Consider the following 6,000-nt stretch of genomic DNA (forward strand, 5'->3'; position numbering starts at 1 on the left):
TATTTGTGAAGTTTGTATATACAGTACTTGTGTTGTTTTTCCTGTACATTCATTTTGTTTTCATTATACTTGTGATGCGTTTCAATGTAATGCAATGGGTTATTACATGTGTATTAACTTCTTTACGATCACGAACGAAATATTTCGTCCAAACGTCAGTGGAAGGAATTCAATCCAGTTCTCAGTGTTTTTTCCCCTCTCTCCTCACCATCGTGGAGCTTCATTGTAACCCTATGAACCGAAGTTGTTTCTTTTCCTGTTCTTTTTTTCTATACTTTTGTTAGTGATTCCTCCCCCCCCCCGTATATATCATATCTTTCTATATTATGTAAGAGCGAAAGAGAACACGCAGGGTGAGGGTTGAAACGAGAAATAAAACTACTGTATACTCTATTATCCACTTATCTACTATACTTTTTCCTTTACTGTTTTTTTTCCTTCCCACTCTTCCATATTTTTTCTTTCCCCTTCTTCCTTTTTCTCACGTGCGGTTAGATTAGGACAAGGTTACCAGATTTATCACCGATTCATCAAATAAAGATTATCGAAATTTGTAGCCAAAAAAGCTTGTACGTGAAAGGGTTAAATTTGTAATTATAGAGGAAAACCGTTGCCAATCTAGCTTTGTTTATGGTCGAATTCGTGTTCAGCACACCGAGTTATTTTAGAAATGACTATTCTCGCATCGGACTCGGAAACTTTGTCAAAATTTGTTGTCCAGTGCTATTATTAGAAATATTTATGGATAAAGTAGATGAAGTAGACAAAATAGATCCTATTGATGGATACTCCATAGACGTGCATAAGACAATTTAAATTTTGTGGAGTATGGCGTATGTATGATCGCGTAATATGACGTATTATGTGATCGTCTGATATAAGAGTTGACACGTGTTGGCCTCAGGGCATTATGTTTAGTTCACGCTAAGTAAAACTGATTTTGTTTCAAACGTTTTTTTTTCTTCTGTGAATCTCTTCAAGCATTCAGAACAGACGTCATTTTCTTATTGAATAAAAATATTATACGGCAATACATAAGACACGATAAAGATCTCGAAACATGAGTTTTTCCTCCGCACTTTGTTTGATGCCGCTATAATTATTTAAACAAGGTCATATACTACTATCATAAAATTGCTAATTAGTCTCATTGGCGCAAAATCAGCTTTACGTAAAAAAAAAGGGTAGGAAAAGGTGGGGATGTTGAGACATAACGCGTGTTTTTTTTTCTCTCTGTGTGTGTCTCGAAGAGAGGGGGAAAAAAAATGTTGTCGGAAATGGTTTTTTTGCGACCGCACGACTTGGAAAAGCCCCGCTGTCTGTATTATATCAAGCAGGGCGTGTCATCTGTTTCGAGGGTTTGGGCGAAGGCTGTTGTATAAGTTATTACTGAACGAACCGTTCTTTTTTATCTTCATCAATTACAATCCAACTTTATCTTTTACTACTTTGTAATTACACTGGAACTTTGGTTAACAAGCGACTCGGTTAACGAGCAAAAATCTATTTACATATATAAAATTATATCTATTTACTCTATACAAATCTAAAATTTTGGACCTATCTTCACCAAATTTCGATATACAGTCGAATCCCGTTATAACGAACTCCAAAGGACCGGAGAAATCACCTCGTAATAACGAAGTTCGGTTATAAAGGAATTCCAGATTTTTACATTGTTCCTGTGTAAACTCATATGGGGGATTAAAAAAGTTTTCGTTAAAACGAGATTTTTTTTTTTTTTTTTTTTTGCTATAACGGTATTCGTTAAAACAGGAATCGACTGTATACCAAACGAGACTCGACTTGAACGAAAGTCTACTTTAAAAGTTTGTCAGAGCTTCGCAAATGCCCGAAATTGACAAAAATTGACAACAATGGTTCCCTTGCCTCAATAATGACTTTTGGAATGTTTACCTTGGTTACCGTGGTTCCCATACAATACTTTTCAGACATGTATATGCCTTTACAATGGTTTGTCATTTCTTCAATGCTGCCAGTTTTATATATAGTAGTTTATTCCTTTATAATGGTTTGTCACTTTTTTTTCAATCGTCCAGTAATTGAAGAAAACCCGAGCAGCACCGGGTATTACAGCTAGTTTTTAATAAATTTTGATTCGATGATTCGCATTACGAGCTAATATTTATTACGAGCTTTGTTTATTTGCAGTGGATCCAGCTTACGATGTTTTCCAAAAAAACCACCATTGTAAGCCAAAAAACTCTTTAAACAGTAAATCTTTATGAGAATTAGTTACAGTTGGGGAGGGAGGACCATGAAAATAGCTCGTGCTAAGCAGGAAAACGTCCCAATTGAGAATGTTATAAGAGGGATCGACTGTAGTTTCACTTTATCATAACCGGCTGATGATTTTTCGTTTTCGCCCGTACACTTACTGTGGTCATTGTAAATAATGTTCTCCCGTACAGTTTCCGGTCAGCGTGCCTCACTCACCAAATGAACACACGTGTGAGCGTGGCTGTTTACAATACGGAACTAGACTAGTGTAGCACTGTAACCACGCGTGTTTGTGATTAAAGCATTATTATTATTATTATTATTAAGTGGCCAAGTGCATCGACTGTTGTTTTCATACCTGTGCTGCAACAATCGCCTCTATGATGAAGAAGATTGAGAAGAGCCGAAAAGGAAGATGATTGCTCTGGATCTTAAGAAAGAAATAAGCGAAAAGCACGAGCAAGGTATGGGAGTAGCCGACATCAGGGCCAGAACTAGAGGGGGCGGGGGGGGGGGGGCAACTGGCAAAATTTAGGTTATGACAGTTTTAGGTGGGAACAAAGAACACCGCTATAAAATTGTTGAATTTTAATGTTGTGGGGGGGGGGTGACGAAATCATGTTTGCCCCAGGCGGAAAGAATCCTAGTTCCGGTCTTGGCCGACATAGCAAAATTCTATAAGAAGTCTACATCTACGATTTGCACATCTAACTAAAAACAGAACTAAAAACAGCAAAAGGAGTTACGAGAGTATCAAAGCAACGGCCAAATGTGTTGGAGGATGTAAGTTACTTGAATGTAGTTAATGTAAGTCTTAAAAAAAGTACTACTCGTGTGTAGATGAATGAAAAACGACTAGCTGGTGATACCTTGCCTGAGAATATTATCTGCGAGAGGCAAAGGCCTTGTACGCCGCGCCGATTTAACATGACTAGAGTCGGGAAGTTCAGGCAAAAGGCCTATTTTTGCCTTTTTTTTTTTGTTGTTGTTGAAAGAATGCCTTTTTTTTGAATTTTTCCTGGCACAAATGCCTATTTTAACATTGTTTTTCAAGTTCGTTCGTGAAATTCAGAGGCCATACTCTGTATAATTATTATGTATAATATTAATTATTATGAGGAACCTTCCCCCCCCACTCCTTCCAGTCCCTTTTAAACACGAATAGATGCAAGTGCTGGAGAGATAAAAGACTTGGCGTTGCCTGCATTAACTTTGCTTTGGCCAGATGGTGTTACACATGGATGTTTTTGTTTCAGACGAACGCTATATGTATGGAAGAAACTGGAAAAAATTAGGTTTGTTTCCCTTTACGGCATATCTTGCTCATGCATTGGACTGCATAGTAATAGCTGACCGATTACCGACTTCACCCAAGCCTTGCAAGAATTGAGAGAGCTCTGGCACTTCTGACCTATATTGTACTGAGGCCCATCTTATTTTTTTTACAACATAAATGCGCTGTAAACAACGATGGCAACTTATTTTAGGTAGTATTTAGTATTTGATTGAATTGACCAGAAACGCCTTCAGGTTTGTATGACAGATGCGACTACATCGGGCCCTGCCCTTGATGAAGCATGTGTCCCCATATGCGGTAATATGATGAAAAAAAATGGTTATTTTTTTTACAACAATAAAACATGTTAGCTGTGACTATTAGCTGTATTAACTATAAAAATTCTAATGAATTTTCCAAATAATGCTACAAAGAACCATTCGTAACTCGAAGGAGCCACGCAAACATTTTCTCTACGTGCTCCGCGTATGGTTATTCTGGCCCTGAAATCGACCTGATCCTGAGGGACCACAAACACTTTATTTTTAGCATGAAAGCAATTTAATTTTGAAAATAAAGCAGTTATTATAAGCTATAATTGAAACACTAGATGGAGCAAGTGAACCAGTTCTTACAATTAGTTTTCGGACACTTGATATACCTAGGCTTTTAGTTGTGTTCCCTTTCTTCCGTTAATTATAAATGCCTTTTTTTTTGTCCTTATGTATTTTTAGTGCCTAAGCATCGCCGCTGTAGTGGCTGAGTGGTCATAGTGACGGATTCGCGACTCGAGCTCGAACCCCATCGGCTGAAGTTGGTTTTCTGTGATTCCCAACTTTGAGGCGAAACGCGAGCTGATCTCCCCGTTTAAAAGTCTCGCCGCAGAGAGCAGCAGGGATACAATTATTCAATCATTACACTTCACTCATAGTTAGAAAAATTGATGGCAGCACATTAGACATATTGAACATTGAAGGACCGGACACACCCCGCTTCCCATCTCAAGGAGATATCAAAGCGTTCCCGAAAGATGGGTGCATCCGGAATTTTATTAAATATGTATATGTATATATATCTATATAAATTTGTATAACAGAATAACAAGTCCAATTACAGGAGTATAAATCAACAAAATAATTATGATAAATCATGATCTAAGAATCGAAATCTAAATTGATATTATAGCGTCCTTGGGGCACGTCCAGATTCGATAATCAAATTCCGTCGGTGGCGGTCCGTCCGCGTTCGTTGGATGTCACTAGTCATGTAGGCCGTACAACGACGAATCGATGTCATGTTTGCGTCACATGTCCTGGTCCAAGTGTCCAAGTCAGCCAATGTTCGCACACCCAGATGTTTTAGCTCATTCTAGGAACACATTCCTGTTCCATAAGCATCCTACGTCTTAATTCTCCTGGGCAATTAGGAGATTTCATCATTCCCGAAGCTACATCGGCTGGCTAGCTGGATTATGGGGTGCATTGATTCACAACGTTAACATGTTAAGTGTCACATTAGACATAACAAACATTACACAGAAACAAACTTCACGTCAGGTTTTCGCTATGTATCGTATTATATTATTATTGTTTTTTATTATTGATTGAACACCATTTTCATGGGTCTTTTTTTTATGTGAATGAATAATAGTGGATTTAATCATCCCAGTTTACATTATTTCCAATGGGGAAGTTCGATTTGATATACGAGTGATTTTTATAACGAGCACTTTCGCGAAACGAATTATGCTCTTTAATCGAAGTTACACTGTATATATTTGTCATTCTACATAATTATAATCTACCTTTCTTATGGTAATTATCGAGTGCGTAAAGGTTGAATCACGTCACTTAATAGATGGAATAACAATCAATCACATGCCTAGTTATCCAATGATTGAAATATATCTAATGACTCAATACCAATAAATTAGTTGGTTTTCGAACACCTGGTTTTTTGTGGATCTTTCCGTCGTGTAATATTTGACCATAACTGCATATTTACACAAATAATGATAAATTTCTTTCTTTGGCAAATGACGCCATGGAAGCCGGTGTCCACCGTAGATTAGTGGTTAGCAAATTGGTCTCGTTGGCTTTAAGGTTCGTGGGTTCAATGAAACTTTTTTGCGCGACCTTCAGTGGTTATTACCTGCCATGGAGAGTGCTGGAAAACCATTTTATTCATTCAACAGGTCGTGTGTCTACCCTGATTCCGCTCTAACCGCGTCTTGGTCTTGGCGCGAGTGGTATAAAATTGATTTCCCGTGTGTGTCCTCAATGTAGACCTGCAATTTCGGATCCATCTTCACCAAATTTTAATATTCAGTTGAAGTTCATTATAACGACCCTCATCGTCCAGTCGGAAACGAACGTTATAGCGGGTAGTCATTATACCGAAAGGAAAACATGCGGAATAGTGTTTAGATGAAACATGAAACAAATACAACTCAGAAAACAAATACATTAGGGCGGGGCATGGTC

The sequence above is a fragment of the Pholcus phalangioides genome, unplaced genomic scaffold (genome assembly GCF_987345545.1).
Source record: "Pholcus phalangioides strain wild (caught in Gottingen) unplaced genomic scaffold, Ppha-v1.0 ptg000015l_1, whole genome shotgun sequence".
NCBI classification, from domain to species: Eukaryota; Metazoa; Arthropoda; class Arachnida; order Araneae; family Pholcidae; genus Pholcus; species Pholcus phalangioides.